The sequence below is a fragment of the Canis lupus genome, chromosome 9, assembly GCF_048164855.1.
Source record: "Canis lupus baileyi chromosome 9, mCanLup2.hap1, whole genome shotgun sequence".
Taxonomy (NCBI): Eukaryota; Metazoa; Chordata; class Mammalia; order Carnivora; family Canidae; genus Canis; species Canis lupus.
The window spans coordinates 55174366-55187254 of record NC_132846.1 but is presented as its reverse complement, the minus strand read 5'-3'; the positions used below and the strand labels follow the sequence as shown (position 1 = coordinate 55187254).

General features: G+C 46.0%; 1 protein-coding gene and 1 long non-coding RNA gene across 9 annotated transcripts in view; one reads left to right on the top strand and one right to left on the bottom strand.

Moving 5' to 3' along the window:
• STON2 (stonin 2) overlaps positions 1-12889 on the top strand; it is a 168119-nt gene that overhangs the window by 11783 nt on the left and 143447 nt on the right. For 2 of the 7 annotated variants that reach the window (XM_072839577.1, XM_072839575.1), the window contains exon 1: positions 11802-11936. The exons of 4 other annotated variants lie outside the window; for them this stretch is intronic. The gene's annotated coding sequence lies outside the window, so the exon portion shown is untranslated. Of the gene's footprint in view, positions 1-11801; positions 11937-12889 lie in introns of those variants that run through there. One more of the 7 variants, XM_072839574.1, reaches the window with a different exon arrangement.
• Positions 199-12633, bottom strand: LOC140640334 (uncharacterized). Of its 2 annotated transcripts, none has more exons than XR_012037007.1 (3): positions 12416-12633; positions 1021-1198; positions 199-684 (listed from the first exon to the last, which is right to left on the bottom strand). It is a non-coding gene; the product is annotated as an uncharacterized lncRNA (long non-coding RNA). The 2 variants fall into 2 exon arrangements; XR_012037006.1 differs by lacking the exon at positions 12416-12633 and adding an exon at positions 11230-11432.

The following is a 12889-nucleotide window of genomic DNA, read 5'->3' as shown; positions in this document are numbered from 1 at the left end:
GAGATCTGTGGGCTCTTTAGGGTTTGGTAGGGCCGGGGGATAACACTCAGGCTCTGGGGGCTTGTAAAAGGTGCACAACGCTAGCAAAACCCTTGAGTCGTGTGGGTTCCTCAGAGGCCCCTCTCTGAGCTTCCTTCTCCTCACCCATAGAATGAAGATAATAAACACTCCTTTTAGACTGTTGTGATGATTAAGTTTGACAACACCTGTAAAGTGCCTGGTCCTCAGCACTCAGTAAATACGAGCTCCTAGCTGGGTTTGTACTGTTTTTAATCCTGAAACAGAACCTGTTCAGTTGGCCGCCCTGGTATGAGCATATGCCGGTCATGCTTCTTGTCCAGCTCATCCCCCATCCCACCAGCATCAAATGTCTTTTCCCTCCAGGGACTCAGACCTGGAGACCAGAAAGTCTGTGGCTCAGTTCAGACAGTCTCTGATTCCAGAGTTGTTTTTCCTGTTGAAATCATGTGATTGCTCCATCATCGGGAAAAGAAAAACAATAAGAGGGAGTAGGTTCTTGTAATTGCCATGGAAGCTGCAAATGTGAAGCTTTTCTGAGCCAGCTGGAGAGGAGAAGGGTTTGGGGAAGGGGGTTGCCAAATCTCCACCCTCCTGGGCTTCTTGATTGCAGATTAACCCCAGATGGAGTGTCTGGGAAGCTGTGTGAAGGCTCTCCCGCAGGATCTGGGGAACGATATGCCGATAAGGACAAGTCATGTACAACATTAAGCAATCCTGTGCTTTCAAGGCTAGTGCAGCTTCATCCAATAACGGTACTGCTTTGTTTTTTTAAAAAGGACCGTTCATTCGCTTAATTAATTAAGCATTTTCTATGTACCAGGCATTGCACTATATCATTTCATCATCAAGGTTACCCCTTGAAGCTGGTACTACCTTCATTTCATAGGTAAGAAACCAGGCTCAGCTGTTTGATTCAAAGGTCACCCAGTCACTGAATGACAGACTTGGAATTGAGATGAAAACTTTCCTGGACCCTCAGCCCACTCTGGTTCACTTTACCTGACTGTTGCAGCCATGAGAGCTGGAACTCTATCAAGTTAAATGGAATTGTTTGTTATCCTTGGTGTGTTTTCCTCCAGGGGTCTCAAGGCACCACCTCCTCAAGTCCTCTGCAAGTCCCTTCATCCTCTGTGGGGAAGGATGTCAGTTCCACTATGAGCCACAATTCTGTATTTGTCTGCAAAATATAAGAGTTTAAAATCATGTACCTGACTCTCTTTCAACTTTTTGTTGAAGAAACATTTATCAGGAATGTCAAGAAATAGATAACTCAAAAGGAGACAGCAGTCCCATTTGAAAGATGGGAGCATGAGAGAATAAGCCCTGGCCCTGGGGGAGTGGAGAATATGTAGTGGTTTTATGGGTCAAAGGGAGGGATTTCAGGCAAAGGGGACGGCATAGGCAATGGCACAAAGACATGGGGTGTATGTCTGTTTTTTTTCCCCAGTTACTAAAAGAAGAAAAAGAGGCCCCTTGAATAAAAGCCAATTCAAATCTTGCTTTGATTTTTTTAAAAAAATTTTATTTATTTATTCATGAGATACAGAGAGAGAGAGAGAGAGAGATAGGCAGAGACACAGGCAAAGGGAGAGGCAGGTTCCATACAGGGAACCCAACGTGGGACTTGATCCTGGGTCTCTAGGATCATGCTCTGGGCTGAAGGCGGCACTAAACCGCTGAGCCACCCAGACTGCCCTGCTTTGAATTTTAAATGAATTCAAAATTATAATACTAATAGTATTGAATAATTTCTTCTTCTTCTTCTTCTCTCTCTCTTTTTTTTTTTTTTTTAGATGGAGCAAGGCAGGAGAGGTGCAGAGGGACAGGGAGACAGAGAATCTTAAGCCCACTTGGGGCTTGATCTGATGACCCTGAGATCATGACCTGAGCCAAAATCAAGAGTCAGATGCTTAACCAACTGAGCCACCTACGTGCCCCAGTACTGAATAATTTCTAACACCATATGCCAGCTGCCATTTTAAACACTTAATGTACCTTAACTTATTTATCCCTCGAAAGGACTCATTTTACAGATGAAGAAACTGAGGCACAGAGAGGCTAAGCAACTTGCCAAGGGTCTTAAAACCATTACCTGACTGACCCAGGATTCCAACCCAAGTCTCCTGGCTCTCAAGTCTGTGCTCCTACCCACCTGCCATGTTGTCTCTCAAATGTTAGGTACCCTAACATATCAGTGTAGCCTCTGTCAATCTCATTTTTTTTTTTTGTCAATCTCATTTTTAAAAAAGATTTTATTTATTTATTAATAATTTATTTATTTATTTATTTAAGAGAGAGAGCATGCACACACGCACAAGTGGGGGGAGGGGAAGGAGGAGGGAATCTCAAGCAGGCCCTGCACTGAGCACAGAGCCCTCAGGGCTCCATCTCACAACCCTGAGGTTATGACCTGAGCTAAAACCAAAAGGTGGATGTTCAATCGAGAGTCACCCAGGTACCCCTCTACCGATCTCATTTTGAAAATGCCTTCTTGTTATTTCTAGTGTAGAGCAGGGCTGTATACCAGGAGATCCGTAGGTCTGCTACAAATATCTGTGTAGTAAAATAAGAATAATAGCTAATATTTATCAAGTACCTACTATATGTTAGGAACAGTGCTAAGATCTTTTTTTCTTTTTAAGATTTTATTTATTTATTCATGACAGACACAGAGAGAGAAAGAGAGGCAGAGACACAGGCAGAGGGAGAAGCAGACTCCATGCAGGGAACCCAATGTGGGTCTCGATCCCAGGTCTCCAGGATCACACCCTGGGCCAAAGGCGGCACTAAAACACTGAACCACCGGGGTTGCCCGTGCTAAGTTCTTAATAAGTATCTCCTCATCTAATGCTCACCCAAATCCTCTAATGTATATTATTATTATTATTATTATTATTATTATTACCACTTTATAAATATGGAACTGGGGCTCAGAAACCAAACTAGCATCCTACAGTTGGGAGGTGTCAGAGCTGGGTGTCAATCCCAGGCTTGGTGAAACCAGAGTTCTCCCTTCCAAAAATATTCCCATGGTGCCTCTTTATCTTGGGACAGGGGTTATTTAGCTTTCCTCCTTTTTCAGTTTTCTTATATTTCAAGTGAAATTAATAAAAAATAACAAATATCTGCGTGCGGTTGTATATACCACAAACAATTCTCAGCAGTCCAATCTCATTTGACTCTCACAGCAACCTTATCAAGGTAGAAAACACATCTTCCAGCCAGGTCTTCTCTTGAACTCCATAGATCTAATTACTGAATTCCTAGAATGCTATCTCTTTCAGTGTTGACTCCTGCCTGCACACACCACCCACAGTGGGGAGGAGAGGATGGATGAGAAGAGCACAAGGAACATCCATCCCTCTTCTATGTGGCTGAAGACTGACCAAGGAAAGCATGATGTCACTACACTGGCCAGAAGTAACCCCAACCAGAAGGGCCTCTGGCATAGTGGAGCTGGAAATCCCTGGGAGGGACTCACCAACCCTGAAAACCTGGTGGGCAACCCATGGAGAGGATGGGGTAACTGCTCTGAGTGCCAGCACAGAATGGAGAATGCCTGCCCCCACTCCAGCTGCTCTCAGGTAGACTAGAGGCAGCACTGAGGCTAGAATATGGCCAGTCAAGACCAATGCATGGGCCTAACATGAAATTCAAGCCAAAATTTGGCAGAGAAGTGTCAGTAACCCAGAGCCCTAAATTCATCCTGTGTATGATGTGAGAGTCACCCCAAATCAGCATGCCAGCACCATTCTGGCAGCCCAATTTTGTGCAATCCTGCAAAGGAGGTAACACAGAGACCAGTGAAGCAATCTATGGTTCAGGTCACTCTCCTGGATGGAGAATCCAGCCATAGGCAACTAATGAGATCACATAGTTATGAATCTCAGAACTTTTCCTGGCCTCTGATAAATTCCATGTGCAGAACAGAGGGCCCAAGGGTGCCCAAAGCAAGAAATGGTAATGTGTGAAGAGGTACCACATTTGGGTCCTTGCCTAGGCTTGGGATATCCCACCTAGAAAATCCTGTTAGCCCAGTCAGTCTCCAGCAAAAATAGGAAAATTATGGGGAAAGCCAGTGATTCATTTGCTTGTCTTAGGGCAATAATACAAGCAATATAAGTACTTTTCACAATTATGGAGAAGTCCTAGATTGCCCTTGTTTTACTAGCCTCTCTTGAAGCTAGGGATGGTCATGTGGCTCAGTTCTAGCCAATGGGATATAAGGGGAAGATTACCAGATGGGGAGAAAGGGATGTTTGAGGAAAATTTTCCTCCTTGATAAAGGAAAACTTCTTTCCCAGTGCAATCCACTTTCTTCCTTTCTTGTATGTGCTCTTCTGAAGATGAGATACCTGGAGTTGTGGCAACCATATTGTGTTCACAAGCCAACAAGCCAAGATAAAGCCAAAAAGCCAAAGGTGGAAGAGCAGAAAGAGCCTAGGTCCTTTAGATGTCACGGAGCATCATTCCTTGGGGCTGCCATCACTGAGGCTGTTCATGTCAGATATTACCCGTTTTTACTGCTTGAACCATTATAACTGGTTATTCTGATACTTGCAGCTAGAAAGCATTCATAAGTTAAATACTGGCTATAAGCATCAAAGTCCAATTCAAGAATGGGCTAGACATTGATGTCCAGCATGCCAAGATTGAAAGAATCTCTTTTGAAAAGGAGCTTCCAGGTCTAGAAATGAGATGAATATGCAGATATGATCCCATGATGCATAGTAACATTAGAAAAAGTGCATACGTTCAATCAATTACCTAAAAGAATTCAATCTTATTTAGCCAAGTATGATTCCAGTTGGGCATTCATGGATGGTGTAAAACCTTCCCTTATGGATCTACCTTCTCACTCACAGCGGTTCAATGACAGATAAGACTCCTAAAGTCCCTTCCCTCCCAGATCTCCTTTTTTTCTCTGAATATCCCTTCCCAGTGTTCCTCAATGTTGTCTTCTGCATATCCAGGTGTGACCTCCTCCTTGGTGGTTGCTGTTTATGGGGTCCATTTCTGGCTGGGCAGCAGAAGGGAGTTCTTGTAGTTGGCAGAATTTTAAAGTTCTTAGGATTCAACTTGGTTAAAAAAAAATTCTCCATAGTGGAGAAGCTGAAAAATAAAAGCCTTTTTTTTAAGTCCCACTCAATATTGACTTTACTTAGGGCATTCTGTCAATAGGTTGTTATGTTCTAAGTTTCCCTTCCCTTCAGGTGGTAAATGGGATAATCAAAACAGGCAAAGAGGACAGAACCGTATTTCTCACACAAAAATGTCAAGATGGCAAAGATACTTGCTGGAAATGGGGTCCAGTGTTACAAGGTGCAGGAAGGCATAAAAGAAGGGGCACCTTTGTTGGCTTGGGAAGTCAGGGAAGGCTTCACAAAAGAGTAACATTTGTGTTGGGACTTCAAGGATGATTAGGAATATATTAGGACACTGGGTTGTAAATAAACTCAACTCGAAGTAATTTAGGAAAAAGATTTAACTGTAAAGATGTTGCATCTCTTTCACAAAATAACAGGAAAAGATGAATGACTTGAAAGAAGGAGGGGCAAGGAAATAGCTGGTCTGCAGCACAAATAGAGTGGAGAATCCCTCTCTGTTTTGCTTGCTTCTGTTTCTCTCTGCATCTTAAAGCAGGGAAAGAATGGCTCCAATGTTTTGCTCTTCATAGGAAATTCTCAGGAACTCTGGCTGGTTCACCTTGGTTTAGCTGCCCACCTGTAAACCAATCAGCTGTGACAAGAGGTGTGGAGTCCTGTGAGAACTTGTTAGTGCCTGCCAGAGACACATGGGTGAGGCAATGGAGGAAGATCCCCCAGAAGAAAGAGGCGTGTGTTTCGGAGGGAATTCTGTTGTAGTTTGGAGCTGGTACGTCATGTGTTGGGGGTGGGGGGCGGATGGGGTATCTGTAGGGTACCAGGCAGATAAATAGAAATGAGCAGAGACAGGAATGAAAGTTGACAAGATGGGTGTAGTTGGGGAGCATGCCATGTAGAGGGAACAGCACACAGACATGAGAGTCTATGGTACATTCTGAGAACTGCAAATAGTTCAGTATTAGTGGAATAAAGTTCGAGGAGGATGACAAAAGTTGAACGTGGAGAGGTAGGCTAAGCCTGATCCAGGAGGATCTTGTATCCTATGGTAAGGAAGTAAGATTTCTTCCCTTTGGTAATGAAGAGCTATTGAAGGATTTTTGAATAGGGGAGAGAAAGAATTACATTGAGTTAGATCATTCTGATAGCTCTGAGAGGGATGGATCAGAACAGTGTTTACAAATATGTTGTACCCAGCATAAGTAGACTTTATTTGGTGCAGAAGCTGTTGTAAGTAGAATGGAAAAGAGACATTAAATTTCATTGGCTGTTGTCCTAAGTTACTCTTTTTGCAATACTTTTTCAATCTGTTTGATTTAGCCAAGGAGAAAGGATCAGTTTGGTGCTGGTATGTCTTTAATTACTCTCTAAGTCTTGATAATCTTTCTCTTTATGAAAGAAAGAGCAGGGCCTCAAACTCAGAACTTTGAGAGCCAACAATAGCTAGCTAAGATTAGATAATGTAGTTTTACTTTCATTGTACTATTTTTGTGATTAACATTCTATTTATGGCAAGTGATACTAGTTTTACATGGATGATAATGAGATAAAAACTCCTTTTCAATGAAGTTGAGCAAGAGGAGAGTCAATGTAAGGAAACAAGGACATAATAGTGCAGATGATGCATGGATATGGAAAGATTGGTGACAGTAAGGCACAAATGACTGAGATTTGGGATACACTGAGAAAGAAGAGAAAATCAAACACAAGAGACTGGTAAGAAGGATATTGCAATAGTAGAGGTGAGAGACTTTAAATGCCTTCAGATCTGAGAGCCTGATCTTATATTTATTTTGGTTTGCACTCAGGAATAAACCTGGAGGGCAGCAAGAAGACTGTCCAGTTAGTACCCTTGTCAGCAATGCAAAACATTGTCACAGATGTTGAGCTGGATCTTGATGTTAATTCCTTCTTTCAAACTCTGGTCCCCAAAACTTCTCCTGATATACTACCCAAAATCCAATTTTGGAAGGTGGGTGGTATAAATGAGTACATTTTTAAAAATGTTTTTTAAAAGACCTTTACTCTTCCTTCAAGTTCCTTTAGCTTAAATGTCACCTCCTCTGAGAAACCTTCCCTGATTTCTCTGTATACATCCAGCTGCTCCTTGCACTGTGCTTCCAGTGAACCTTCCTATGCATTTAGGTCAAACTTTGCAGAACAATTTCTTTGTGTGCCTCTTCATTAGGCTCTAATCTGTCCAGTGACCCTGTCTTTTTTTTTTTTTAAGATTTTATTTATTTATTTATTCATGAAAGACACACACACATACAGAGAAGGACACACACACACACACACACAGAGAGAGAGAGAGAGAGGCAGAGACACAGGCAGAGGGAGAAGCAGGCTCCATGCAGGGAGCCTGATCCCAGGACCCCAGGATCACACTCTGGGCCAAAGGCAGGTGCTAAACCGTTGAGCCACCCAGGTGTCCCCCATCTTTCTTTTTATCCACAGCTCCTAGGACTGTTCTGGCACAAAAATAAGCAGGAGATCAATAAACATTTGTGCAACAAATGAATCTTGCTGTGTGGACACCACATTAAGGAAGAACACTTAGTCATTACATTCTATCGATTTCAAATTCAATGAAAGTTCAAAGAAGTGAAAGATCAATATGAACTGGAAAGAGTATTGAAGGAGTTAAAGATGTTACAAGGCTTGGGTTGGAAACAGGAAATCTAAATAAAGATTCCTCAACATCACTTCAGCATCTTAATAGCAAGATTTCCCACTCCAAAGAGTGTGTGTGTGTGTGTGTGTGTGTGTGTGTGTGTGTGTGAGATTGGGGGGAAATGCAGGCAAGGAAGTAAGGAGCCAGGTCCTTGTGAGGGATTTCTCTTGTCTCTTCTCCCTGTCTGCCTTCTCAAGACCAACCCTTTGGAATTTGGCTGACGTTGTCCATGATCCGTCCTCTTTACAGAATTCCACAGAGTGCTTGGTCCATAAATATTTGTGGAATGGAAGCACCTCGCCATAAAGACAAAACTAAATGCTGTATTACTGGCTGAAGTTCATTAAGAGTTCATGGAAGGGGCAGCCCCGGTGGCGCAGTGGTTTAGCGCTGCCTGCAGCCCTGGGCGTGATCCTGGAGACCCTGTATCGAGTCCCATGTCGGGCTCTCTGCATGGAGCCTGCTTCTCCCTCTGCCTGTGTCTCTCCCTCTCTCTGTGTCTCTATGAATAAATAAATAAAATCTTTAAAAAAAAAGAGTTCATAGAAGGGAGAAGGGTGGGAACAGTGAGATCTTATTGAAGGATTTCTAGTGGATACAGGCTTGAGTCGGGCTATGGAACATAAAGCCATGGACTCTCCCACTCTCATACCCTCCAGTATTTTTCCACACTCCCAGTTAAGATGACCTCAGTCCTCTACATCAACAAAAGCCACACTGCCAGTAGAGTAGCCACTAGCCACATGTGGCTATTTAAATTTAAATGCAGTTAGAATTCAGCTCTTCAGTTGTCCTAACCACATTTCACATGTCCATTAGCCACATGGGCATAGCGGCTTCCATACGGAATAGCTCAGACAAGGAACATTTCCATCAGTATAGAATGTTTGATTGGACAATGCAGGTCTAAGGAGTAAATCCCCTCTGGGTTGCTGAAGGTGAGAGCATGAGAGAGAGAGAGAGAGAGAGAGAGAAAGAGAGAGAGAGAGAGAGAGAAGTCAACTTTTAACTGTGTTTTGCAGACTTTTCTGCTCCTCCACACTTTTACACTGTTAGCTACTAACCTTTTAGGATAATTATTTCCTTCATTGACGGTTTCCTTGAGTGCCTGCCATGCACATGTTTTGTTTTGCTTTTTACAACTCAGTGGTTTATAATACATTTACAAAGTTGTGAGCTCATAACCACTATTTAATTCCAGAACATTGTCATCAACCTGAAGGTAAACTCCATATTCACTAAGCAGTCGCTCTCCAGTTCTCCTTCCCCTGACCCCTTGGCAACCATGAATCCGCTTTCAATCTATATAGATTTGCTTATTCTGGATAATTCATCTAGATGCAAACATATAATATGGGGCCTTCTGTGTCTGACTTCTTTCCCTTAGCATAATGTTTCCCAGGTTCACCCACAATGTAGCATGTGTTAGGGCTTCATTCATTTTTTATGGCTGAGTAATATTCCATTGTACAGATGTGCCACATTTTGTTTACCTATTCATCAGCTAGTGGATATTTGGGTTGTTTTGATTTTATAGCTATTATAATATTGCTAAGAATATTCATGTACAAGTTTATGTATGGTCATATGTTTGAAATTCTCTTGAATCTGTACCTAGGAGTAGAATTACTGGGTCCTGTGGTAACTGTCTAACTCTTTGAGGAACGGCCAAACTATTTTCTAAATCAGCTGTATCATTCCATCTTGTGCACATTTGAGACCTTATTCTTCTCTTTACCTGATGATGCCTAATATACAGAAACTGCCTATTCACTATCAGACTGAAGGATGATCACTTTGACTCACATCAAACATCCAGCCAGCCTGGAATTGGAGGATGCCCTGTTGAACGGCAGAGGGGTGTGACCCCGGTTTTCTTAATGCCCCTCTATTACTTGTATTACCTATAACTGAACCATCAGTTCAAGTTTACTGAGTACTTACTACTGAGTTCCAAGAACTAGGCCAGGTATTGCTATTAATTAGTTGGAAGGAGGGCCATGTAAATGGATCACTAGAATACTGTTGCTTTGTGCTGTAGTGAGACTATATAACAGGGGTGAGGAGATCACTACCTCTGCCTGGGAGAGTTAGTGAAAGCCTCACAGAGGAAAGGACATTTTAGTTGAGTCTTGAGTGCTAAATAGAAGTCACCAGAGAAGAAATGCAATGCAGAAGGCACAACGTAGCAAAGCATTTTGCGAGATGAGATAGGGGACAGACAGATCCGAATGGTTCCTGCCCACAAGAAGACTCCAGAGTGAACATAGTGGAATCCACATTCTTCTTTTGATTCTCATCCTTCAGGAGGCCAAGTTTAGTGGAATGCAACCAGGGCTATCAATTTAAGAAATTATCTTGGGTCAACCTAGTTCTCCAGCTAAAATAGCTTTGCTTCTTTGGAGTGATAGGGTAACCAATCCAAATGGAAATTCTGCTTTGGCAAAAGCACAGCTATGAAAAGTGAGCAACTGGAATGATGATGGGTTGATGTCTCCATGTGCTCCTGCAGCTTGGAGAGGGATGTTGGTATAAGAACCTTCCTCACACAGTCTATTTTGCTCTGTTGTTCCTATTGGGTGGGGCTCCCCCCATGCCAGGTCCATCTTTTCAATATAGAGTGAACTGATCATTCGTCCATTGATATAAACTGGGAAAACGAAGCTAATTTCCTCCTAGGGTCTTGAGCTCCTTAAGCTTACTCTAGGGTAAAAATCAAGCTGTACAAAGTAGGTCAAACTGGTCTTGTCTCCAGTCTTTCTCTCCAACCCAAATTTCTCACTCTAGAGTTCTGCCAACATAGAAGAATAGAACTAGAGGAAGTACTTGTGGGACAGTGGTTACATATTTGTTTCAAGGCACCCATGCAACCAACGTCAAAGGTGCTAAAATATAAACTGTGCTACTTGTTTCTACTCACTGTGGCCTACGGATGCTTAGAGGGGGCTCCTTTTATGGGTGGTAAAACAAAGTTCTGGCAGCACCCTGATTGAGACTGGTTGTTCTTATTCTTTAGAAAGCCCCAGTTCAGGTGAGACAAAGTGTTGGGAGGTAAAGAACTACGGGAGAAGAAACGGAAGAGGAGAACAATTTTAATTCCCGATGCTCTCTCTCCATTCTAACTTGTGCCTCTTAACTGCAGCGTGGAATGACTGCTGGTGTGTCTTCCAAGATGCAAATGTCTCACACTCCAGACCTACGGCACTTGGCCACACGTTTCACAGGACATGGGACATCCCTAGGTCGGCTGTTTCCTGTATTTCTGTGTTAATAGATGCAAAGCATTTAGGAAAGTGCTAGGCAAATAATATGTGCCATGGGAAAAGTTAGGATGACTATTATTATTATTATTATTATTACTATCAGCTTTATTATTCAGCCTTATCTCCCTAGGTGGGTATTAAGGTCCTTGTAAAGGAAGATCTGACTCACCATCTTTCTCGCTTCTCCTAATTTAATGCGATTAGGACCTCGCACAAGTTGCTTCCTTCTTTTGCTGAGTCTGGCTGGACCACCTGGAGATAGATCGTGCGTCCACACACACAATTTGGCGCCCGCTGTTTACAAGCCACTGTCCTACGCCTTTTTTTTTTTTTTCTTTTACAGCAAAAAGCATAAAAATGAACACGAAGTCAAAATCCCACGTAGGAGTGAGGCCCGAGGAGCAAGGACCCCCCCCGCCCCCAACCCCGCCAGCCCCGGTATGGGGTATGGGAGGGGTCCCAAGGCGATCCCCACTCTCCGCCACCCGCAGGCTCCTCGCGCTACTGCTCGGCGCGGGGCGGCAGGGGCCCGGCTCGGCGCCTGGGTCTCCGCGGGGCGGTGCAGCCGGGACGCGGGGCTGCGGCGCCGCGGGCACCGGGAGCGGGTCCAGGCGGCGCCCCGCCCATCTCCCCGCCCCGGCTCCCGGCCGTCCAATCAGGGCGCGGCTCGGGCGCGCGCGGCGGCCAATCAGGGGCGGCGGGAGCGGCGCCGGGAGCCGGCGGGCGCGGAGCGAGCCTAGAGAGCCGGGAGCAGGCGGCGGCGCTGCGGCGCGAGGGAGGGCAGCGGGAGCGGCGGGGCCCGCCGAGGATCGCTCCCCGGGCCGGCCCGGCTGCTCTCCCGCGGCGGCCCTCCGGACGGTGCAGGCGGTGTCGCAGGTAACGGCGCCCGCGCTCCGCGCTGGCGGGCGAGCGTGCCCCGCCGGTGGGGCCCCGCAGGTGGAGCGGGCGGGGGCGGGGGCGGGGGCGGGGGCGGGCCGCCGCGGGGTCCTAGCGCCGCGGGTGCCGCCCCTCGCCCCGCGGGCCCCCACCCCTCCGCGCGTGCCTCGGTCGGAGCCCGGGGGTGGGGGGGGCGCGACATTTCCACCAGCCGCTGGCGTGCAGGGGCGGGAGGGGGTGAAGTGAGCCCGGCCGAGGCGGGCGAGGTGGGGGGGTCGTCGGGGAAGACACCTGCGACTCCCTCACCCACACGCGGACGCTGTTTGCCGACGGGTGTCTTCTCGGAGGTGTGAGTCCCCGCGGCATCTCTATCGGCCCGAGTGGGGAGGCGGCAACAGGTGTCCCCGGGGACAGTGCCTTCCCCCTCCCCCCTTCCAGCCCTCCCCGCGCGAAATCCCGGCCCTGGCGTTGCGCCTCACCTTCGGGGTGTCCGGAGACAGGACCCCTGCCTGGCCTCTCAGGCGCTCTGCCCGCTGGACAGCGCCCAGAGGCGGCTGGACCCGGCAGACCCGGGCTTTGGATGGAGTTTCCTCCGCGCGTTGCCAAGCAATTTGTTGGACACCCGCCTCTTGCTGGGTAAAGAAGAGTTGAAGATGAAAGAGAGACAGAGAGAGAGAGAGAATGTGTAAGTGCATCTGTTGCCCCTGCTGAAAGGAGCTCCCTGAGGGCTGTGGGTGAATCATTAACCATCGTCTTGTGCAGCAGCTCCTGGCCTCTGTAAGGGACAGACTCTCTCTCTCAGGCAGGTCCTTCATGCTCCATGTGCCTCACTCTACTAATCTGTAAAAGGTGCAGATAGATGATTGCATTTGCTCCATAGCCTTGTTTTGAGGATTAAATAAACCACTGCGGGGGACGGGGGTGTGGGGGGTGGGGGAGGGGGGAGGGACATC